Source organism: Bubalus kerabau, chromosome 21 (assembly GCF_029407905.1).
Source record: "Bubalus kerabau isolate K-KA32 ecotype Philippines breed swamp buffalo chromosome 21, PCC_UOA_SB_1v2, whole genome shotgun sequence".
NCBI classification, from domain to species: domain Eukaryota; kingdom Metazoa; phylum Chordata; class Mammalia; order Artiodactyla; family Bovidae; genus Bubalus; species Bubalus kerabau.
The window spans coordinates 20,186,944-20,213,079 of record NC_073644.1 but is presented as its reverse complement, the minus strand read 5'-3'; the positions used below and the strand labels follow the sequence as shown (position 1 = coordinate 20,213,079).

General features: G+C 39.0%; 1 long non-coding RNA gene across 1 annotated transcript in view; it reads right to left on the bottom strand.

The window, feature by feature from the left end:
- Window positions 1-26,136, bottom strand: part of LOC129636176 (uncharacterized) — a 98,491-nt gene that overhangs the window by 5,466 nt on the left and 66,889 nt on the right. The gene's annotated exons all lie outside the window — the stretch shown is intronic.

Genomic DNA, 26,136 nt, shown 5'->3' with positions numbered 1-26,136 from the left:
CTCTCCTAATTTCTCCTCCTGGAAATCAGAATTATTAGCAGAGGGAGGAAACTTTCTACAGCATGAGCCCCACTTTTCAAGGAGGCCAGAAAACTTCTAAGGCTCCATATGTGGAGGTTTTCTCCTCACTCTGGATAAGAAACCAGCCGATCCAAGTTCCTAAATGAGTCTGGGTTCCCTCCCTGAGATGCGAACACGAACGAGGCCCTAGGTGCGGAAGCTGCACTTTTGGGTTAGAATAAAAGGAAAAGCACACATTTCCAGGGATTCAAATGAGAGGATATAAAGTCTCCAAGCCAAAGAGAGCAACTCTCTGGTCCTAAGATTCCTCCCTAATAAAGTGAACTCACTCCAAATGTCATTTTTAGCCATGACATTTTGTGCTCTCACAGGACAAAAAGTCAGAAAAATTGGTGTTTGACTATCTCCCAGAAAGTCTGGTGTGAAAGCCATGACTTTTTGGTTGCAATGTTTTAGAGTTGTATGAAGAGACTTTGAAAGTTCTATTTCTTTGCCTTCATGGTAGGGGCAGGTAAGCATCAAACCAAAAATATAAAGACATATTGTCCTCTTCTAAACCATACCAACGTTTGATAACTTCCATATGTATTTTTATTGTATTTTTTCCAATTATAATACTCATGTTTTTCTTGTCATTTGGGAAAATTAGGCACCTGGAAATTGTCAATATATATTGGATTTGTTTGTTTTTCAGTGACTGTATATGGGGGAATAGTAAACAACACAAAGCCTAGTATAATACTGGACACATACCAGACAACTGAACCTGAACTATTTGTGAATAGCTACTCAGCTTGTTTGCATGTTTCCTGCTCATTCTGAGATTGGCTACCGCTGTCTGCATCTCCCTTCCTTATCCGACTCCGTCTGTGTCACCTTCTTCCATATAGTTCCAGACACACAGTGTATGCCTATGTCCATCCTAACTATTCCTAAAGGACTCCTGAAACCCCCATTCCCTGACTGAAGAAACCTGGTTCCCAAATATTCTGTCTTCCTCTGAACCTCCCTGGAGTGCACTCTCTTAGAACTAATTAATTGGCCCCCTATACTCTACCTTGAGCTACCGTTTGACTCTGTCTCCATGGAGATCTTATTTCCTCATCATGAGAACCTCAGAGCTGTCCACCACAGTTTGCTCATCTTTGTACCCCAGTCCCTAGTGTAGCCCTATGTATATAGTAGATTTGTGATGAATATTTGATGAAAGACAGAAGGAAAGAATCAGTTCATCACTCAGGTAATCTAGTTTTCAACTAAGAGGCAGAGAGTTATTACTTCAAAGATATAATAATAATTATCTTTTACCCAGCCTTTTGTGGTGAGAATACACAATCTCCTTGTGATTAGAGAAGTATTTCTCTCACTTGATTACCTATTTTGACTGAAATTTGCATCGTTTCTTGAGGTCTTCTGCTCAGATTAGATAAAATTCAATTGGCATCTTGACTTACATGCCTATTAGATTCTTCCTCAGAGCTGGATACTATGGATACAAAGAAAAATGCTGAAGTCTTTACCTTCCAGGAATCCATGTTGTGATGTGGAAGATGGGAAATAAATTATTGCAGTACTACAAAGATGCTTCTAAAAAGACACTTGAAACAATCTGTTAGAAACAGAAAAAGAAACACTTCCCAGGCTATACCTTGGAATGGGCCAGAGAGGGACTCAGAGAGAAGGGGTTAATCATTCAATTTATATTATATTTCCAGGTGCCCACATAAAGGGAACCTAGAAAAAACAATCAATCAATATCAGATAAAAATATTTCATTTAATAAAAGAACTAAAATACTGTAGTCTTGACTGGTAGTTATCTAATTTTTATTTTTAAAAATGTCTCCTAATGTGTAAAGCAGTGAAAGTGAGAATACACAGTAAGGCATTAGGTGAGGAGGAAGGGGCTCTCCCTTCTCTTACTTCTTTTCTGCCTTGACTCTGAAAAGGGATCTAGAAGCCCAGTTTAAAACCCATTGATCAAACAAAGACATAAAGTGGATATTTTAAAATTCTATTAAATCATGAAGTCTGAGTATTCAAAGTTATATCATGTCTATAAAATAATGAAATACATCATTTTGGAAATAAAATATATCCCCCTCAGTTTTTATGAGATAATGATAATTAAAAATTAATAAAATATATGAAGGAAATCTCTTTGATCCTTAGGAAACAGAGGGCTAAATCTCATAATCCCAAGAAATGAATGGTAAATAGTGAATATTGTCAGAAATGAAGAACTTTTTCTCTGCCCTGTCAGTATTTTTGGCTGATCTAAGAATTAAATTGACACAAGACAGAGTAACAGGAAAAAATCAAACCAAAGTTCCATAACATATTTATGATCAGGCCACCCAAGATGGCTATTCTCTTGTTCTCTGTAATCCCCCTCCTGACCAGTGCCAACTTCACCTATACCCTGCTCACATGATTGACCTTCTCTCTTAAGCATAGAGTCTAATCAGTAAATGTTTGTGCACTTGCACCAGCGAAGCTAGTGATTGTTCTATTCTTTAGATTAGGATGTCTCTAGGATGATTATCGAAGGGATAGTGTACAGTTTGCTCCTCAGCTGGTGCTCCTAGTAACCAATGAGCCAACTTGACTCAGAAATTCTGTAACTGGAAATCTCCTTCTCTCCCTGGGAGTGAAGCCTGCTGCCCTGTCCTGCCTGCTGTCTGCCTTCCAGAGTGGGGAGTTGTTCCAGGACATTTCCTTTCAGACATGTAAGATCCCTTATTCATTAACCCACAGATGTCTCTTTTCCTCGCTCCAGGCTCTTTCTTCAGTTTTGAGTGTTTGCAAGCCTGTAGACTGCATCCCAACAACACGCATCCATAGGAGAGATCCAGGAAAACAGAGTAACTTGCCAAAATACCTAAAGCCCCCATTGTAGTCTTCACCTAAAGACAAAAGAGGTGATTAGGGTAGGGATTTGGGACCTCAAAGGGGAGGAAGGCAATTCACATGGAGATCAAAAAGGAAATCTTTGGTAAATAAATATTTTCTGAGATGCAGAGACAATTAGAGACAGAGTGGACTTGACTTCTAAGCCCTGAATCATTTCCTCCACCACACCTAGCCCATTTTCTTTGTAAATACCTCTGGTGAGAACTCTATTCCAGGAACAAAAACGTCTATGAAATAGTTTTAGCTCTTTGGGGTGTTGTAGCCACGTGTTCCGGGAAACAAACTCACTCAGAAGGACAATGCAGATAGTGGAGTGCAGTGTATTACACCGGCGGGCCCAAGGCAGAGTCTCCTCTTAGCCAAGGACCCCGACCAGCATTCGTGAAAATCTTTTATACCCCATGTGTACGTGTCTGAACCCACCACCCCAAATTCCTTGAGACTTACATAAACCAAGGAAAATACAATCCCAATAACCCCATCATTCATGTGCTATGTGCTTATGTGCTCAAACAGTCAAACAATTAGCCAATAATCAATAAACCTGAGGTTAGACTCCAATAGATACAGAAACATTTATGGCCTGTCTGGAGGAAGGGGTGATTAGTGTATGGTTTCTCTTAGGCAATGAGTAACCTAGATACGATCTTCAAGGTTCCCCTGTCTGGAGACGGTCTTATCCTTCTGTTGTTGTTTTCATAGGCACTAAATACAGAGTTCAGAGTCCATTGGAAAGGTGGTCGAGCATGATCAGCATGAACAGGCCTAAGATGGAGTCCAGGCCCTATGAATTCCTTCTTCGGGGGAAGGTCAACATTTCTTCCTGGGCATTTTGGACCTTTACTGTTTTCAGATTAAAATAATCTACATGCCAAAGAGACATTTTGGAGTGATAAGTTTTGCTTCCTTACAATAATCTATAAATGTGAATAGTTTAAGATATCTGCTAACAATAAAATGAATCATCAAAGAATATCTCCATAAGAACACACCTTCAAACGTTGAAGTTGGTGCCAAGAACAAAACTAATTTCCCCAAACAGAGCCATGTCATTGATCAAAGTCATAGCCTAAGACTGGATGGACCAAGTGACTGACTTGGGAACATTTTCTAGAGAAATTAATATTATCATGAGTATAAATATTGCACAGTTTCTTTTTATTCCCAACTGTTAGTTCCTCTTTTTCTATGTGCTACTAATTTTAAGTGAAATTGTCTTTTCCTCTTGAGGCCTCCAAATAGAATCAATCAGAGTAGGAGCATTTGACTAAGTCACATCTCTGGCTTCCCAGGTGGTGCTAGTTGTGAAGAACCAGCTTGCCGATGCAGGAAACATGGGACTCAGGTTTAAGCCCTATTCAGACCCAGGTTTGAGCCCTTTTCTACTCAGGTAGAAAAGATCCCCTGGAGGAGGAGGGCATGGCAACCCTCCTGTATTGGCATGGCATACACTCCAGTATTTTTGTGTGGAAAATCCCATGGGCAGAGGAGCCTGGTGCTCTACAGTCCGTGAGATCACAAAGAGTGGGACATGACTAAAGTGACTCAGCAAGCATTCAACACACTCTGTCTTAGTTCCTATTCCCCACAAACCCTTCCTGCTGCTGCTGCTGCTGCTAAGTCACTTCTGTCATGTCCGACTCTGTGCGACCCCAGAGATGGCAACCCACCAGGCTCCCATGTCCCTGGGATTCTCCAGGCAAGAACACTGGAGTGGGTTGCCATTGCCTTCTCCAATGCATGAAAGTGAAAGTCAAAGTGAAGTCACTCGGTCGTGTCCGACTCTCAGCGACCCCATGGACTGCAGCCCACCAGGCTCCTCTGTGCATGGGATTCTCCAGGCAAGAGTACTGGAGTGGGGTGCCATTGCCGTCTCTTACAAACCCTTCCTAGGTCACCATATTTTCAAAGTTTCAGATACAGAGTCCAAATTGAATTGAGTTGCATACACAGTCCATAAAGTGGAAAAAGAATGAGAGTTGGCCCTGTCCTTTCTTCAAACTGTGAATTAGTCACATTCATCTGAAGGAGGTGTGAGTGTGTGATTTTGCCCCATTATGTTGTAATGAATGACTCAGGAAAAAAGACATCAAGATATCAACCTGAAACTGCAAATTCCTTAGAACAATGGCCTGTTTTATATTCTGGTATTTACAAATTGTGTTGGTGGTGGGGGGCACAAAACCACCTGTATGGAATCTTGAAAAAAGAAACAGTGAGTGAGGAGAGGTTGCTCTCTGTATTACAAAATTTCCAAAGGCTCTGGAAAAGAAAGAACTTGCATTTTTTCCCCCCATTTTATTTGTTTTTGTGTTTTTCCCTTTGGGCCATCTGCAAGTGAACCAGTCTAAATTGGTTTAATCAATCACTAGGAATTTGCAATTCTATGCTAAGTGCTATGAGAGATACTAAGAGACTGTAAAATACCAACAGGTATTCTGTGAAACTGGGACATATAAAAGGCAGACTGATAAAGGATGCCTCCTAAGGGGCTCAGATGCCTCCTCAGGGGTTGAATATCAGATATGTCCCCACTTCCAAATACTCTTTCAACATTAATTTCCAGAGAGGAAAGTTTACATTCCCGATTAGTAATTATATTCTGGGTCTTTAAACTTACAAAGCTAAGTAATAAAGGTCCACAAATGTCAACTATTATAAGCAAAGAAAAAAAAATCCTCTTTAGTAACAAATAAAAGTTACTCACACTTAGACCAAGTCTCTGGTTCCTTTACTTTGTGTAAGATAACACCCAGTCATTGTAGTAACCCTGGCTGAAGTAAGTTATCTTGTGCTGATCAGAAACTTTATCAAGCATCTACCTATGATCAGTAAAAATGTCAATAAGCATATTGTTAAATAAAGTTACTTAAAACACAAGGGCCTCAGGGGAAATAATACTGAGTATGTTTTTCTTTGTGTGTGTGTGTGTGTGTATACTAGAACCATAACACTGAGTGTATCATCCTCCATATGATACTTCATATTTCCCAGGACTCAATAGCTCAGACTTGAACTTAATTACCTACCTACCCCATCCCAAGTGTATATTTGTAGGGCATATCCCTATATTTAATATGACTGATTAATAAAGGTCTCTCAAACTCAGTTCACAAGAATTTATATAAGTGAATCAAAACATCCATCTGTAAAGGCCTACTGAGGAATAGCTTCTTATATGAGATAATAGTCTATTATTTGCCAAATATTAAGATGTTTCTGTCTTTTTATTTGAGAGATCCAGGGTGTATCTCACAAATATGAATGTTACATTAATATGGAACAACAGTTTTATTTAGACTGCATGATGAGCTCTTCTTTATGTTCAAGCACTCTTTTTCAATGCGAGGCATCCCAGGTGGTATGAAGCAGAATTCTAGATAGTGTGTAAAGCCACAGAGATTTTTCTTGGAGAGTCAATATGTACCATAATTTGATGGAGAAAGATTTTATATCAACATAAACAGATCGCTATGGGAGAAAATAAAAGTGCACACAATGTTTTACATTTCAACAGAAGACTTCAAAGAAACTAAATGTTTATGTCCAACTGCTGAAGTCCAAATGCTTAAATCCCTGACTGCATGTTTCCTCTCCTCTAATGTTAACAAAACAATCAATAGCATTGATTGAACACTATGTGTCAGTTACATGTTTAATCCCTCCTGCTATTCATTATTTTACTTAAATCTTATCGCAATCTTGGAAGAAAGGTAATATTCGTATTTCCAAGGTATAGAAAATAATAAAAGTGTTAAGTAAATTTCCTAAATTCACTAGAAATTTATGGTATTAAGATTCAAAACCAGGTTTGTTTGAATACAAGATCTTTTTTCTTGGTAAAATTAAGTAAAGAAAGAGAATTACTGCTTAACTCATTATAAAAAGAATTGGATGATTATGTGCCATCTAATTCTTGACTATGATCTACACCAAACAAGTTTTAGCATCTTGACCAAGTTGTGCTGTTGTAGCCAAGCGTGCAACTCACTCAGAAGGGCAATGCCGACAGTGGAGTGAAGTCTATTACACCAGCAGACCCAAGGCAGAGTCTCCTCTTAGCCAAGGATCCCCACCAGTTTTTGTGAAAACCTTAAATACCTTAGTGTACGTGCCCAAACCCACCTCCCCAAATTCCCTGAAACTATTCTGAACAAAGGAAAAGAAAGATACAATCAAAGTTAACCTGCTATTCATATGCCTTAAGCCTAGGTAGTTAACAGTGGACAATTATCAATAGGCTTGTGGTCATACCCCAATAAGCATAATAAAATTTATGATTCTATTTGGTTACACAGATAATTCGGGTATCATTTTAGGTGTTGGAGACTCTATGTATGAGCCCTGGGGCTCTTCCATCTGGGGGGTCTGGTTTTCCAGTTGGTCTGTTGTTTCCATAGATACTGGGCATATAGCTCAAAGTCCACAGCCCAGCCCAAGATGGAGTCTTGTTGTCAAGATGGAGCCTGTTCTGTCTGTTTCCTCCTTCAGTGCTTTGATGGATAACTAGTACCAGGATAAGTTCCAATTTCCCTGTGATGGGAATTCCCACTGTTAAAATATTTCCTTATAAGTTTGATTAACATCAATAAGTATACAAGGATACACAACTATAAACTAAACAAAATGATTTATTTAAACTAAGGGCAAGACTTGTATTCATGATTTCTCCAGGGGAAACGCCAGAAAGATAGCTTTAGGTTTTACTTAACTAACGTGTTTTCATGTTCTCAGGTTGAAGGGTCTTATTGCTTTCATATTAATACAGATACCCATCAGTATTATGTATACTCCCCAACTTCTCAATTACATCTAGTCCCATTTCTTTAAAAAAAAAAAAAAAAAACTACATAGTGTGATTCTTAAATCCTGTATTCCATTTTGCCCTCTTACCAAAACACCAAATGTGAATATTTCATTGCATCCTTGACCTCACCACATGTAAATATAATTAGCATCCGTATGGACTGAATTTTTGTTCCTCCCTCCACCCAAATTCATGTTTGATGTGATCGTGTTTGGTGATGGGGTCTTTGGGAGTGCAGACAAAGCGTGTTGCCTGTCATTTCAGCAAACAAAGGACCTCGCACCATTAAGCTGTCAGTCACTGTCATTGCAGTGGGATTCAGGATGGATAAAATAGCACACTGGTCCTAGAAAGTTAGGGTGTATATCAAAGTAGTGATTTCAATAAGTCTAGAGTTTTGCATCTTCCCATACATAGGAAAGTGCTAAATTCATTAACTTGAGATGTTTAGTTTGCATTAAGTAATGGCAATCTTTGGATATTCTGACTACCTGGTTTGGGGGTAGTGATTGCTTGACTGATTGATTACAAAAACTCCTAAATATCCTAACTCCTCCCTTACCTCTTTGGAGCAGTGCCTCAGAGCTATCTGAGAGGCTGCCTCACAGGCGTAAGCCCTCGGTGTAAAGCATAATTTCTTCTTTTAGGCTGTGTGTATTTTTCTAGTTGAAAAAGGTAATTAAGTTTAAATGAGGTCATGAGGATAGAGCCCCCAAGACAGGATTAATCTCCTTGTAAGAAGAGAACGACACTTACTCTTTCTGACATGGGAGGACAGGGCAAAAAGACCTATTCGCAAGCCAAGAGAGGGTCCACACCAGAATATAACCACGTTGCACCCGTATCTCAGACTTCTATCCTCCAGAACTGTGACATCAATGCATTTTGTTCAAGTCTCCCAATTTATGGTATTTTGTTATAGCAATCAAGTTGACTAACAAATCATCCATGCTTAGCATGGTCAGAATAAGACTCCTGACAACACCTGTCTCCAACCATCCAAATCTACTTTATCTGGAGTCGTCTACAGCTCATTCAAGCTATTCTAACCCAGATTTTCCATCTGTCCAGAATGATTTTCCTCCTGATATTTACAATGATTTTTTTTAATACTGTCAACAAATGACTCTGAGATATTTAGTTTTTGTGTAGTTGAATATTTACTCATATCTGAGGGAGAGCAATATATATTTAGGCTGTCTCCCCAAATAAAGAAAAGGGTTGCATTTATGAAACTGAAAACTACAGACTTAGGAACAAGATCCTATGTTTGTTGATCTGTCTTTATTTTTTCCACTGGGAAGCTGATTGGATGAAGGCCATTTAAGCATTAAAGGGCAGTTTGCCTTTGAGTAGCTGAAAGTTGTCTGGGAAGAAAGATTTCTGCCCCCCTCCTCCTTTGGCTTTGTATCTTTTTTTTTTTTTTATGGTGTTCTGAGAAGTCCTGAGATTTTAGGTGCCACGTTACTATTCTGTATGCACATAATCTCATGTATTGTGGTTGGTATGTGTACATGTATGCTCAGTGGTGTAAGACACTCTGTGACCCCATTGACTAAAGCCCACTAGACTTCTCTGTGCATGGCACTTCCCAGGCAAGAATACTGGACTGGGTTGTCTTTTCCTCATCCAAGGGATTCTGGTTGGTACCCACACCTATCAGACCAGATCCACTCCATTTTTCTTCATTAAGGCTTGTCATTAATATCATAGCTTCTGTCACTCTCTCAGATAAGGATTCACAATCAGCAGCAGGACCCCACAGGTTTCATCTCCTTTGTACCTTCTCCACTTAATTTTCCTCAGAGAATGTAGTGATCTGATTTTAAAATTTTATTTTATCGTTAATTTACATAGCAAACACTCTCTCCCCATGCAGTATGTTTTCTAAGAAAGTTCAGCTTTTTTTCTCCCAAGAGCAAGGCCTGTGATAAAGCTAATATTCACAATAAATATTTGTTGAAAAATGATGAATTACTTGATGAATGAGGATCAGCCATCATCTGATTTATCTTAGTCAATGAGTTTCCAAATCTAATTTCATAACATTACTAAACTTGAGTGCAAATTCTGTTGTTACTCCATTCTATCACCCTCTACAGATCAATTCTAGCCACCACGCTTCCCTCATCATTCCCATAATGCTATATAGATATCAAGACCCTGCTTCTTTGTTTAACCTTTTCACTAGGCATTGCATTCTTTTCCCTATAACTATATTAGTAATATATATTTTATTGCAAAGGCTTTAATGACTAAATATATATATGTATATACATGGACTGGCTCCTTCATCCATGGGATTTTCCAGGCAAGAGTGCTGGAGTGGATTGCCATTTCCTTCTCCAGGTGATATTCCTGACCCAGGAATCGAACTTGGGTCTCCCGCATTGCAGGCAGACACTTAACCGTCTGAGCCACCAGAGGACTACATACATAAAGCAAACTTTGACTCTTCTCATTAAAATATCATAATCATATAGATCTTATCCTTGAAAAACACTATTAACTCCACTTTCATCCTTCCAGACTTTTTTCAAGTGAAGACTTTCTTTCCTCACTGATGTCTGTTCCACACATTTCTATCTATCTATCAGGAAAACCTTCTCAATCTCCAACTTAGGACAGTTTCTCCCACACTTGGTTGGATCCAACTTTTCCTTTATGCCATTTTTCTTTTATTTTTGCTGCTGAATGGGATACAGCCTTGAACTGGAAATTCACTTTTCATCTAAAAAGGTCATCTCTTCCAAGCAAGTATGTGAACTCCACTAGAGACAGGACATTTTCTTCTACTTTGAATTTCCCACTGGTCTAAGCATGGTACTTTTTTTTTTTTTTCAATATTTAAATGAAGTTGATGTCTTGGAATGCCTGTGAAGATTTTATAGAGAAAAACTGAAAATGTGAAATACAGTCTGGAAATCACAAATAATACATCCAACTAAGGTCACACCTATTTTGTGCTTTCATTATCAATAAATACTTTAGACTCTGTGGGCCACTTTTATCTAAAAAAGAGGTGGTAAAAAAGTATTTTTCAATCCCCTCTAATATATGCTAATTTAATTTTTCTAAATGAGACTGAAAGAAAAATGAATCTTTTGAAAGCACAATAATTTTGGTAATTAAACCATTTCTATTCAAAGTGCAGCCCAAAAACTTCTAAATAACTACCCTAGTACAACTTGTATTGCAGACTTTGACTTTGTTAATTTTCTCTTTTAGAGAAGATCTGGTTAATTTATTGTTGTTGTCCTTTTATCTTATTATTCTATTATTGGTTAAATCATCAGAGATCTGTGAGTGCATGAGACAACTGGAGAATTATTCTATTTAATCAAAGTCTAAATAACTTTTAAGTTTGGGAGGATACACATACACATACACAGACATTTAAGATTTTGTATAGATTTGTTCACATATACAGGATGCCATGTGTTAAGACAGGAACCAAACTTTGGAAGTTCTGTCAACTCATTCAAGTGCCCATGCTCACTGGTCTTGTGACCTTGGACAGCATCTATCTCTGGGATTCTTACCTATGTAATAAGAGACATACGGGACCAGTTGGTCAGGTAGCTAACTAAGCGTGACCATACAACTTTTCAGTGTAGGTCTATGCATATCTGTGTAAATTAACCTGGTTTATGAAATCACACTTATGGAGAATAGATTTTGATTGAATATACTATCATTACCTGACTTTACTGCAAAACTCTAGGCTTGTTAATTATTTTCATGTCATTTTCTTCAATACTAGAAAAAATAATTTTTTTTTTCTTTTTCCCTTTGACTCTTGGCATGACTGCTGGTGACAACCCACCATTGAAGTGCTTCAGTAAACAGAGAATAGGAGATTTCTTAAACAAGTGAATTATTTAAATCTGCATATGCAATGAGACCTGTTAGGCAAAACTTCTGCTCAGTAAGACCCCCAGGCTCTTAGGAAGATATTTGATATGTAATTTCCTAAACTGCTTACAGTAGTTTTTGCATCTTATTGTTTATTTTGCATGAAATTGTATTGTCAGTAGGAAGGTTCCCAGAGAGAGTTTTGATTGAAATATGCTTGGATGAGCATTAGGCTTTATTTTTTTGTGCATGTAATAGTATTAAATCTTCAAGTTATTGCAAGTTGAATATTTGCCAAGATTTAAATCAAAATGATTTCTTTTCTTTGTTGTGCTTTCATTCTCTTTGGTTCCTTTAAATAATGCACATTTTCTCCTTAGTTAAGCAAAAAAAAATATATATATATATATATATATATATATATATATATAGGCAAATGAAAGGTACTTCATTAGTAAGCACAAACATTTCTAACACATGCTTGATCCATATCTGAGATAAGAGAGAGTCCTTAATTTTATCAGTCCTTATAGCTTCAGTTTTCTTTGTCTCGGGCTTATCTTCCAACTCTATGACTCCTGGCTTCTAAGTCAACTAATTTGGGTCCAAAGGAAATCTAGTACTAACCCTGTGTATTCAAGTCACTAGGTTAGCAGGTACCAAGGCTATGGTTTTTCCTGTGGTCATGTATGGATGTGAGAGTTGAACTGTGAAGAAGGCTAAGCGCCGAAGAATTTATGCTTTTGAACTGTGGTGTTGGAGAAGACTCTTGAGAGTCCCTTGGACTGCAAGGAGATCCAACCAGTCCATTTTGAAGGAGATCAGCCCTGGAATTTCTTTGGAAGGAATGATGCTAAAGCTGAAACTCCAGTCCTTTGGCCACCTCATGCGAAGAGTTGACTCATTGGAAAAGACTCTGATGATGGGAGGGATTGGGGGCAGGAGGAGAAGGGGACGACAGAGGATGAGATGGCTGGATGGCATCACTGACTCGATGGACGTGAGTCTGAGTGAACTCCGGGAGCTGGTGATGGACAGGGAGGCCTGGTGTGCTGCGATTCAGGGGGTCACAAAGAGTTGGACATGACTGAACGACTGATCTGATCTGATCTGAAGCACAGGTAAGGGATCCGGAATTGTGTTTGTCACTCTACTGACACCAAAATCACATGACCCCGCTTCCATTGTAGTGAGCAGAAAAGGTTTTCCCACATGACACAAACACACCTGGCTAATCACACTTGTAAAGCAACCACATGTCAGGTAAGATCAAATAGAAAATGAACACATATACCTACTCACACATAGAATGTGCTTCTAAAACATAAGATTTCACATAAAAAAATGGAAATATTCCAAATATCCTGACTTTTCCTTTTTCTCAATTTTTTGTTTGTTTGTTTTTCTCTTTTCCTGTCCCTTGATTTCCCCCTTTTGTGTCTATTTTGTCTCTCATTATTTCTCTGTCTCTCCATTTCTGTCTCTTCCTCATTTGGGAAAGTTTCAAAAGCCCCTACAGCTTTATTAAAATTTCAACCAATCTGATGCCTCTTCTACTGAGTTTCTTCATCACTGACAAGAGCTAAATTTTAACAGATGTCCTCCATATCCTATAAAAGGCTAATGTGACAAAATACACTCCCTGGTTAGATTATGGTGCAGATGGTTTTCAAGTGAACTGAAAACTTTTTGCTCAGTTTTGTAGGGAGAGTACAAGGAAGAAGGTGGAAAGTAGGATCCTTGCAGTTTTGCGAAGAATTTCAAGTCCAGCTCAGTTGTAGTATGCTCATCTTCTGTGTTCCAAGGTAATGTATTTCCCTCTGTGTGTCTGTAGTTTCTCTGCTTCTGCACTTAGCAATCTAGGATTTGTCAAGTATCTTAGTCTTGACCAAACACAACCCTACAATAGAGGATGTGTTCTTTGGGAAAAAGAACTATAGCATGACCTGTTTGGGTAATGACTAAACCACATTTAGAAGCCTAGTAAAAACTCATTAAATATTTTCTGAAAAATTATGTGAGTTGTTAATTCACTAATTCTTAATTATGAAAGATTGTGTGATATGGGGAGTATAGGAACACATAGACTCAATCAAGATTACTTAATCCTCTGCTATAAAGTCCCAAGTAGAAAAATAATTTCTAAAGAAAATGGAAATACCTATCTGCTTTTCCCCCCTCTTTTACAGTACATTGGCCTCTTTGCTCCCTCATCAGGAAGAGATTAAAAAGTAATAAGCATATTCATTTTAGCGTGTACCTCCAAGCTCTTCACTGGCACAGTTTCTCTCTGAGAGTAAGTCTGTTTTCTAGATGACTTGCAGTAAGAAAAACTACTTTGAAAACCTATGTCTACTTTGTAGATATTGGAGAATTCTAAAAATCATTTCAAGGAAGGTATTTACTTAATTGGTTGTTGGAATGAAAATACTAATAAATAGAATGAATTGCAACAATTTAAATATGAGCTCATTGATAAGACTCATTACCCTTGCAAATGAACATGGTTTCCAAACAACGGTCCACTGTCCTTCCAAACCAGGAGGGATTACGTGGTGGTCATTAAACATGTAGCACTTCTCAGGTGGCTCAGTAGTAAAGAATTCGCCTGCCAATGCAGGAGATGAAGGAGACGTGGGAGATACGGGTTGGATTCCTATGTCAGGAGGATCATCTAAAGAAGGAAAAGACCACCCAGTCCAGTATTCTTGCTTGGAAAACCCCATGGTTAGAGGAGTCTGGCAACCTATAGTTCATGGGGTCAAAAGAGCCAGACATGACTGAGCACCTATGTGCAAATAACCATGTACCTTAGAAAGTATGCATCTCACATTTTGGAGGACAGGCTGATTTCTTGGGATTAGGAATCCATGGCAATTTTTTGTTTTGATTTTTCCTTTCATTGTGAGTTTTAAGACTGCTCCAGTGAGCTGTTCCAACATTTTCATCTCCTGATCCCTTATTACTTTGAGCCAAAGATTCATTGTTCCCTACTTTGGAGGGTGTTGCTTTGATTTTTCCTTTCATTGTGAGTTTTAAGACTGCTCCAGTGAGCTGTTCCAACATTTTCATCTCCTGATCCCTTATTACTTTGAGCCAAAGATTCATTGTTCCCTACTTTGGAGGGTGTTGCTTGTATGCAATTATGTTGGCTTAATTGTAGTTCATTCTTCCTTATTGTTGTATGACCAAGTGCTCACTTTATTGTGAGCTGTTGCTGTCAGGCCTAATCCCTGGAAAGATGTAAGTGCATTAGAATGCATTTCAAAAAGAAAACACACACACACACACAAATTGGGGCAGAAGAAAGCTCACAAACAGGGAGACAGCTTAACCTACTGCTACTGCCTTTAGAGACAGAAAAACAAAATCCCAGGATAACATGGTCCCCAGTGCAGACCTAATGCAGGTCTGCAACCCAGTGGTAACTAGTGTAAAGTTCTATCATGGAAAAGACTGAAGTTAAGCTAGGACTAAGCTAGAAAATATGCTAATATATGTGTCTTCTTGGGATCTCTCATCCTTGTTCTTTCATTTCTGGATTTTTTTTCACACCATCCTTATTACTTTTTATTCTCATCTCATCCGACTTTTTTACTCCCAACTCCCAGCACAGGAAGCTTTTATTCTGGCCCTTTTAGATGACATCAAAGTCTGATTTCAGGAAAGAACTAGAAACTTATTAAACCTTAGCTTATTTCCTGAATCCACAAAATAGGGTGGGCCCCAGTGAAAGTGCCATGTAGGTCACTGTTTCTTAAACTTGAGCATGAATTAGCATCACCAAGAGGGTTTCTTCTCTTTTTTTCACAGCTATTTTTAAGGCCTCCCCAGGCAGCCATTTTACTTTTTTGCATTTCTTTTCCATGGGGATGGTCCCGATCCCTGTCTCCTGTACAATGTCACAAACCTCAGTCCATAGTTCATCAGACACTCTATCTATCAGATCTAGTCCCTTAAATCTATTTCTCACTTCCACTGTATAATCGTAAGGGATTTGCTTTAGGTCATACCTGAATGGTCTAGTGGTTTTCTCTGCTTTCTTCAATTTAAGTCTGAATTTGGCAATAAGGAGCTCATGATCTGAGCCACAGTCAGTTCTCGGTCTTGTTTTTGCTGACTGATTTCGGTGTTGACCATCTGGTGATGTCCATGTGTAGAGTCTTCTCTTGTGTTGTTGGAAGAGGGTGTTTGCTATGACCAGTGCATTCTCTTGGCAAAATTCTATTAGCCTTTGCTCCACTTCATTCCATATTCCAAGGCCAAATTTGCCTGTTACTCCAGGTATTTCTTGACTTTCTACTTTTGCATTCCAGTCCCTTATAATGAAAAAGACATCTTTTTTGGGTGTTAGTCTATAGGGTCTTTTAGGTCTTCATAGAACAGTTCAACTTCAGCTTCTTCAGCATTACTGGTTGGGGCATAGACTTGGATTACTATGATATTGAATTATTTGCCTTGGAAATGAACAGAGATCATTCTGTCATTTTTGAGATTGCATCCAAGTATCCAAGTACTGCATTTTGGACTCTTGTTGACCATGATGGCTACTCCATTTCTTCTAAGGGATTCCTGCCTGCAGTAGTAGATATAATGGTCATTTGAGTTAAATTCACCCATTCCAGTCCATTTTAGTTTGCTGATTCCTAGAATTGATGTTCACTCTTGCCATCTCCTGTTTGACCACTTGCAATTTGCCTTGATTCATGGACCTAACATTCCAGGTTCCTATGCAATATTGCTCTTTACAGCATCGGACCTTGCTTCTGTCACCAGTCACATCCACAAGTGGGTATTGTTTTTGCTTTGGCTCCATCCCTCCATTCTTTCTGGAGTTATTTCTCCACTGATCTCCAGTAGCATATTGGGCACCTACTGATCTGGAGAGTTCCTCTTTCAGTATCCTATCATTTTGCTTTTTCATACTGTTCATGGGGTTCTCAAGGCAAGAATACTGAAATGGTTTGCCATTCGCTTCTCCAGTGGACCACAATCACTCCAGATGGTGACTGCAGCCATGAAATTAAAAGACGCTTACTCCTTGGAAGAAAAGTTATGACCAACCTAGATAGCATATTCAAAAGCAGAGAAATTACTTTGCCAACAAAGGTCTGTCTAGTCAAGGCTATGGTTTTTCCAGTGGTCATCTATGGATGTGAGAGTTGGACTGTGAAGAAAGCTGAGTGCCGAAGAATTGATGCTTTTGAACTGTGGTGTTGGAGAAGACTCTTGAGAGTCCCTTAGACTGCAAGGAGATCCAACCAGTCCATTCTAAAGGAGATCAGCCCTGGGTGTTCTTTGGAAGGAATGATGCTAAAGCTGAAACTCCAGTACTTTGGCCACCTCATGCAAAGAGTTGACTCATTGGAAAAGACTCTGATGCTGGGAGGGATTGGGGGTGTGAAGAAAAGGGGACGACGGAGGATAAGATGGCTGGATGGCATCACTGACTCGATGGACTTGGGTTTGAGTGAACTCCAAGAGTTGGTGATGGACAGGGAGGCCTGGCGTGCTGCGATTCATGGGGTCACAAAGAGTCAGACATGGCTGAGTGATTGAACTGAACTGAGAGGGTTTCTTGAAACATATCATTGGGCCCCCAACTCAGTTTCTTCTTCAACAATCCTGAAGCAGTGACTGAGGAGGTGTGTTAATACTAAGTTCTGAAGCAAAGCTGATGTCACTAATCTGGGGGCCATATTTTGAAACCAGTGATCTGCTTGCTATTTTGAAATATTAGCTTAAATCCCATGAAAAGCCCAGTGGGAACAACCTGACCTCATAGCATAGTCTCAGCCAAGCTTGGCCTTTCTTGGTCCTTCCTTTACTCCGAGGTTGTGGGTATGTGGGAAGATAACTCTCTGAACCTACTCCATGTCCTTGAAGTGACTTCCAGCAGCTTGCTGCCCCTCCTAGAAATATCTGGGTTTCCAAGGCAAGTGACAGTTGTGGGTCCCAATATAGGAAAACAATGCATGCCTTGGAGAACAATTTAGTGATAGAAGAATATGACATATTTCTCGACACGGAAGACCTCGTAGGTGGCCTTACTGTTTTGAACCTGAACTTTCATACAACAATGCCTGGACTTCCTCCTCACTGCCCTATCACACAGGACAGTGTCTCTTTGCTTCAGGAAAGAACTAGAGTATCTTGGGATATGGTTTTCATTAAAATTTTATTTGAATTTTACTCATTTATAGAGGTATATATGCTGCTGCTGCTAAGTCACTTCAGTTGTGTCCGACTCTGTGCAACCCCATAGATGGCAGCCCACCAGGCTCCCCCGTCCCTGGGATTCTCCAGGCAAGAACACTGGAGTGGGTTGCCGTTTCCTTCTCCAATGCAGGAAAGTGAAAAGTGAAAGTGAAGTCACTCAGTCGTGTCCAACTCTTCGAGACCCCATGGACTGCAGCCTACCAGGCTCCTCTGTCCATGGGATTTTCCAGGCAAGAGTATTGGCGTGGGGTGCAATCGCCTATAGAGATATGCTTTTTCTTATATAATGTTTCAGCTTCCTCTCCAAGGTATAAAACTACATTCCATGCATGTATTTATTTTGTTGACAATCTCTTATAAGAAGGCCTGTTTGAGTGTGTAAGCTGAGACTTATTTCTTCCAATCTAAGTGGCCATATTCTCCCTGTATTTCCATGAACAAGTTAAACAAATAAGGGGAAATTGAGGAAATAAGGCATTGAGGTCTGATATTAGAGCAGACTGAAGGCCTTGCTAATCTCATTCTTCAAGCTCACCTTTCTTAATTAATACCTGGAATTTCAGTTTTCAATTTATAGCTTCTATTGACATGTGACAATAAAGCCTAACCTAATGTGTGACATGCATAAGGTATTCAATATGTGACTGAATAATATATAAATGAGTGCATTTATTTATTCTAAACCTTCAGTTCAAGAGAAATTGTCTGGTGTTCTTAGCTAGCTGGCACCTAAAGCCGGTTTCACTCACATGTCAGTGTGATGAAGACTCTGAGAACCAGTTTTCATTTTCAACAGTTCCGTGAGGGGGATTCAAAGTAGGAGAAATGGAAAAGACAGGGACACAAAAGGCACATTTTCAGAACTCAGAGTTTGCCTTCAGCCTCCAGTGGTCTACACTCATCCATCATGATTCTACTCTGGTTTCTACTTCCTTTGACTTGAACCTGTGTCTGTGCCAGTTAGTGCTCCAGCTCCTGTCTAAAGTTTCTGAGAATATGGTCAATAAAACACTGATCAAATGGTAACTAGAATTTTGTTGTTTCTGTGTTGTTGTTTAGTTGATAAGTTGTGTCCAAATATTTTGTGACCCCATGGGCTATAGCCTGCCAGGCTCCTCTCTCTCTGGGATTTCGCAGGCAAGAATATGGGAGTGGACTGCCATTTCCTTCTCCAGGGGATCTTCCTGACCCAGGGAACCTGGGTCCCCTGCCTTGTAGGCAGATTCTTTACTGCTGAGTCATTGGGGAAGTCCAAATAGAAATTACATATGTGAAATTCATAGCGCAATAGCTGATCCACAAATAGGCACTCAGTATACACTTGATTAATTTGGAATCATCACTGTCCTCCTTGGATTATTGCTAGTATGTTTTTTCCCTAGCTCTGTATTTGTTAACAGTCCGAGTTCTAATCCATTAATAATTTGGGATCTAATCTGGAGAAGTTCTCAGAATTGAGCCTAGGGTTCAATTCAGAAAATGGGGGTCCTTAATAAGTCCTGAATATTCATTGGAAGCACTGATGCTGAAGTTGAAGGTCCAATATTTTGGCCACCTGATGTGAAGAAATGACTCATTGGAAAATACCCTGATGCTGGAAGAGATTGAAGGCAGGAGCAGAAGGAGATGACAAAGGATGAGATGGTTGGATGGCATCACCGATGCAATGGACATGAGTTTGAGCAAACTCCGGGAGTTGGTGATGGACAGGGAAGCCTGGTGTGCTGCAGTCCATGGGGTCACCAAGAGTCAGACACAACTGAGTGACTGAACTGAGCGGAACTGGAGAAATTCTCAGAGTTGAGCCTGAAAATGGTAGATCAGTTGAGGTGTGGACATAATGTAATGAAGACTAACAAACTTCTCCACACAGAGAGGTGCCAATTTTCACTGATCAACAAATGAAAAGCTGACAAAGGTTCTGCACTCTGCTCATTAAGAGGATGTGGGACTGTGGGTGTGGGATTCCCTCCTCATCTTTAGGAAACTTAAGTGGGCAGATGATCTTATTCTTAAATGCTAAATAAAACATCTTTTAGGCACCTTCTCAGCTTTCCATTGTGGCTCAGCTGGTAAAGAATCTGCCTGCCATGGAGGAGACCTGGGTTCGATCCCTGGGTAGGGAAGATCCCCTGGAGAAGGGAAAGGCTACCCACTCCTGTATTCTGGCCTGGAGAATCCCATGGACTGTATAGTCCATGAGGTTGCAAAGATTCGGACACAATTGAGTGACTCACTTCACTTCACAGCTTTCCCCACCCCTACTCCTATCAATCTCGGAAGTTCAAGTCTCACTAAAACACATTACTTTAAAAAGCAAGCAAGTTGATTTCATTCTCCTCTTTTCCCTTGTCCTATGTTATGTAAGTGTCTGACTTAAACGTTTCTATATTACAGTCAACTTTATTTTTCTGTCAAATGGATCATGCACAGACCATAGTCTCTCTCTGTTATTCTTAGTTTACTGGTAGTAGTTCAGCTTTTCCTTATCAGACAACTTTTCACAACATAAACATACCCACTTCAATTTTATTGTTTTTGCCTCTATTTGCTAAAAGTCTCTCCTAGTTAGCACTGTATATTTTCATCTTTCCTTATTTTCTTACTCATTAACTTTTTTATTCTCGCCCTCATTATTGCAATCATAATTTGAACAATGGGCTAATCATAGTTTGAAATTTTAAAGTATTAGTAGTGATACACCTTTGTTGAAGCAAGGACATCATACAATTTGAAGTGGCAATTAGGAATAATTAAGATCTTCTGCCGATAATATATAAATCCTGAAAATACTAAAAATTCCTTTTCAAAATATCTACAAAATCTCTACCTAGCTTTTCATTCTTCTCTAATTTAAAAGACTTGCCTCAGTATTAGCTTAAAATATACATAGCAAACATATGGTTTCAATTTTAGCATTTTCCTGCATTGTAAAGGGGTTGCATTTTATTCTATACTATTTTATATTGTTTCATTTTGAACATACAGCCTAATGAGTTAATTAGGCATTGGCAATACTCTCCTAGACATCTCAATCACTATGATACTGTCCCATTGGAGAAATATGAAAGATTTTTAAACAATTGATTTATAGAGAAATTTTCAGAAAATAATCTGTTGATAGTTGTATTCTGCTGAGTAGATAAAGTTAATTTCCTTTGCATTTCTTTTGCCATGATTTGATTGCTAAAAGATTTGTTTCCTCAAAAATAAGATTACATTGTATATTATAGATATATTAAATTATTTTTGAACAAGGTGAGTATTAGAAAATATAGTAAAAGCAAATAAATTATTGAGCAGAAAATTCCTTTTGACTTCTTAGTTCCAGAAGATAAACTTAGGGTTGTAATTTCTTTTGCAGCTAGAAATAGGGAAGACAAATTCAGCATTGGTAATGGATATACAAATGTACAGAGGAAAATTAAAGGTAGGTTTTGAAATCTTTGGGCTCCTCTGATGGCTCAAACAGTAAAGAATCTGCCTGCAATGCCGAAGACCTGGGCTCCTTGGGTCAGGAAGATCCCCTGGAGAACTGAATGGCTACTACTGAGTGACTAACATTTCATTTTTTTGTTTGTTTGTTTTTTAAATCTTTTGGGGGCAAGCTAACTCAGGATTAAAAACTATGGCACCTGTGTCCCAAAACAAAGTCCTCAAAACATCTGCATAAATATCATTTACCAAATAGTTTGCATCACATTCAGCTTAAACATGGCCGCAGAACTAATTTTGTACAATAAAGTCTAAACAAAAGTGATGAGAAGATGGTGTCACTTCTGAGTGGAAGATTTTAGAGTTAGTGAGCAGTTTAATACATTCTCTTTTCCTCAGTTTAGGTGAATGGTAACTTTTTTTTTTTTAATGTTTTTGCTATGGTCCTGGAGAAGAGCCTCTTGCTGACCTATGTTGTATAATTTGTCAAGAAGAAAATCAGCTTTGATTGTTCAATGCCCTTAAGATTTGGAGGTGTGTTTGTTACACAATGGAACAGAGTCCATCTTGGCTAGCAAAAATGTTCATTAAAAATATAGATTTCTGGACCATATTAAACAACTTGAGTTAGAATCAACAGTAAGTGAAGTCTAGAATTCTTAATTTTTAGAAAGATCTTCAAATGCTAAACTTCTTACATATTTAGAACTAATGGTGTATAGAAATATTAGTTATAGGAAATGTACATCAAGTCCAGATTATAAAAGATCTTAAATGCTAGATTCAGGACTTTGGTTTCTGTCTTGAGAACAGAAGAAAAACCTTTTGTAATTGAGCAAAAGGAATGTAAAAACACAAGTAAACAATAATAACACCACAATTTGAAGCGATTGCCACAACTCAGGATAAAACATCACTCAGGTAGCTATTTTGACTCCTGGACTTCATTATGACTTTTTGAATTCAGAAGAATGGCCTCTGAGGTATGCATGCATGACAGAGGGGTGTGAGGTAGGGGGTTTGACTGAAATGCTACGGTATGAATTGTAAAAAAAAAACACAAAAAACTCACATAAGGAAATCTGCTATTAAAAACTGCTTAAATAAACAATCACTAGAATTTGGGACATTAGATACTCAGAGGCTATGGGTTAATTTATTTGGGCTTTGTATTTAGGCTGAAGACTACATTCCCTTATGATAATAGAGATCAAGTTGTTGAGATATAAAGGCATAGATAAATGTCTGGATAGGCTTCTTCAGTGACTTAGCAGTAAAGAATCCACCTGCAATGCAGGAATCACAGGAGGCACAGGTTAGATCCTTGGGTCAGGAAGATCTTCTGGAATAGGGCATAATAACCCACTCCAGTATTTTTGTCTGTAAAAATATCCTCTATCCATGGATAGAGGAACCTGGTGGGCTACAGTCCATAGTGTCACAAAGAGTTGAACACTACTGAAGTGACTTATCACATGCATGAAGATGGATGGATGGATAAATAGATAGATATCAGATCAGTCGCTCAGTCGTGTCCGACTCTTTACGACCCCATGAATCACAGCACGCCAGGCCTCCCTGTCCATCACCAACTCCCAGAGTTCACTGAGACTCACGTCCATCGAGTCAGTAATGCCATCCAGACATCTCATCCTCTGTCGTCCCCTTCTCCTGACCTCAATCCCTCCTAGCATCAGTCTTTTCCAATGAGTCAACTCTTCTCATGAGGTGGCCAAAGTATTGGAGTTTCAGCTTTAGCATCATTCCTTCCAAAGAAATCCCAGGGCTGATCTCCTTCAGAATGGACTGGTTGGATCTCCTTGCAGTCCCAAGCTCTCTCAAGAGTCTTCTCCAACACCACAGTTCAAAAGCATCAATTCTTAGGCGCTCAGCCTTCTTCATAGTCTAACTCTCACATCCATACATGACCACAGGAAAAACCATAGCCTTGACTAGACAAACCTTTGTTGGCAAAGTAATGTCTCTGCTTTTGAATATGCTATCTAGGTTGGTCATACCTTTCCTTCCAAGGAGTAAGCGTCTTTTAATTTCATGGCTGCAGTCACCATCTGTAGTGATTTTGGAGCCCAGAAAAATAAAATCTGGCACTGTTTCCACTGTTTCCCCATCTATTTCCCATGAAGTGATGGGACCAGATGCCATGATCTTCGTTTTCTGAATGTTGAGCTTTAAGCCAACTTTTTCACTTTCCTCTTTCAGCTTCATCAAGAGGCTTTTGAGTTCCTCTTCACTTTCTGCCATAAGGGTGGTGTCATCTGCATATCTGAGGTGATTGATATTTCTCCCGGCAATCTTGATTCCAGCTTGTGTTTCTTCCAGTCCAGCGTTTCTCATGATGTACTCTGCATATAAGTTAAATAAACAGGGTGACAATATACAGCCTTGATGAACTCCTTTTCCTATTTGGAACCAGTCTGTTGCTCCATGTCCAGTTCTAACAGTTACTTCCTGACCTGCATACAAATTTCTCAAGAGGCAGATCAGGTGTTCTGGTATTCCCATCTCTTTCAGAATTTTCCACAGTTTATTGTGATCCACACACTCAAAGTCTTTGGAATAGTCAAGAAAGCAGAAATAGATGTTTTTCTGGAAGTCTCTTGCTTTCTCCATGATCCAGCAGATGTTGGCAATTTGATCTGTGGTTCCTCTGCCTTTTCTAAAACCAGCTTGAACATCAGGAAGTTCATGATTCACATATTGCTGAATCCTGGCTTGGAGAATTTTGAGCATTACTTTCCAGCGTGTGAGATAGATAGATATAGATAGATAGAAAACAGATCTTGGTTTATATATTTTCCAAGTATGTAAAGTGAAATTAATGTAAATTAATTAATTATAAAATGAGGTATTCCCTTGTATCTACTATGCAGACAATACTTATGTATAGTTTGTAACAAATCACTTATTTCTTTCTAAACTTTCCTCTTTGAAACTATGTTTATGTTTGGGTGGAGCCATAGCCTAATCTCTATCTCATCTCTACCATATCAGCATTTAACCTGAGTTTTACCAATGAGAGTGTCTCGTTTTCTTTCCACAACAGTCAGTTCAGATTAGGCATAGACCTCATGTGGGGCTCTGTGAGTCATCCTCATGACTTTACTAAAGCCATCAAGAGGAACTCTTATCACTACAGAGTTAGTGATGTATTTCCCCTTCCTCCTAATGGAGTTTCTTTCTTTTTTTTTTTTTTTTCACTGCAGTACATCAAGGCTGTATATTGTCACCCTGCTTATTTAAATTCTGTGCAGAGTACATCATGAGAAACGCTGGGCTGGAAGAAGCACAAGCTGGAATCAAGATTGCCGGGAGAAATATCAATAACCTCAGATATGCAGATGACACCACCCTTATGGCAGAAAGCGAAGAGGAACTCAAAAGTCTCTTGATGAAAATGAAAGAGGAGAGTGAAAAAGTTGGCCTAAAGCTCAACATTCAGAAAATGAAGATCATGGCATCTGGTACCATCACTTCATGGGAAATAGATGGGGAAACAATGGAAAGAGTGGCTGACTTTATTTTGGGTGGGGGGTGGGGCTCCAAAATCACTTCAGATGGTGATTACAGCCATGAAATTAAAAGATGCTTACTCTTTGGAAGAAAAGTTATGACCAACCTAGATAGCATATTGAAAAGCAGAGACATTACTGTGCCAACAAAGGTCTGTCTAGTCAAGGCTATGGTTTTTCCAGTGGTCATGTATGGATGTCAGAGTTGGACTGTGTAGAAAGCTGAGCGCCAAAGAATTGATGCTTTTGAACTGTGGTGTTGGAGAAGACTCTTGAGAGTTCCTTGGACTGCAAGGAGATCAACCAGTCCATTCTAAAGATCAGCCCTGGGTGTTCTTTGGAAGGACTGATACTAAAGCTGAAACTCCAATACTTTAGCCACCTCATGTGAAGAGTTGACTCATTGGAAAAGACTCTGATGCTGGGAGGGATTGGGGGCAGGAGGAGAAGGGGAAGACAGAAGATGAGATGGCTGGATGGCATCACCGACTCAATGGACGTGGGTTTGTGTGAACTCCAGGGGTTGGTGATGGACAGGGAGGCCTGGCGTGCTGCAATTCATGGGGCCGCAAAGAGTAGGACACGACTGAGCGACTAAACTGAACTGAACTCAAACACTTTTTGTCCCCCAGAAAAACAGCAAATAGGACATAAAAGAAATTCATTGCATCTTTTCATGTACCTATCGACCATTCATATGTCCTCTTTGAAGAATGTCTATTTAGGTCTTCTGCCCATTTTTTGATTGTGTTGTTTGTTTTGATGCTATTAGGCATCATAAGCTATTTGTAAATTTTGAAGACTAATCACCTTGTCCATCACATTGTTAGCAAAAACTTCAATGCATGGATCAAACTCTAAGTTTGGAGAAATGTTTGAACCTCACATTTCATCAGGTGTTTATTTGCAACACCTTAAAATACCCTAATAGAAATTGATTTAAAGTGACAGAGACTATGGTATTATATCTCTGTGGGTATATAATATCTACTTCTACAGACATAACCTAGGATGCTACCACCATCTTTGCCATCATATAGAAAATGTGCCTAAGAATGAAGATCACACAGAAGCAAGAGACTGAATCTCAATGATATCTTTGGCATACTGAGATTATATCTGCTATTGAATGCTCAGGTTCATGAAATAATTCATTCTTCCTTTTTTCCCCATTCTTAGCCAGTTGACATTGTATTGTCACTTGCTAACATATCAGTGTAACCCCATTCACTAGCTGGGTAACCTTGAGCAAATTACTTACCTTTTTGAGTCTCAGATTTCTCACCTATAGAAACATAGTGTTTTGGTAACATTTAAAAGAGAAAATCCATGCAAATAAGTTAACATACTACCTTAC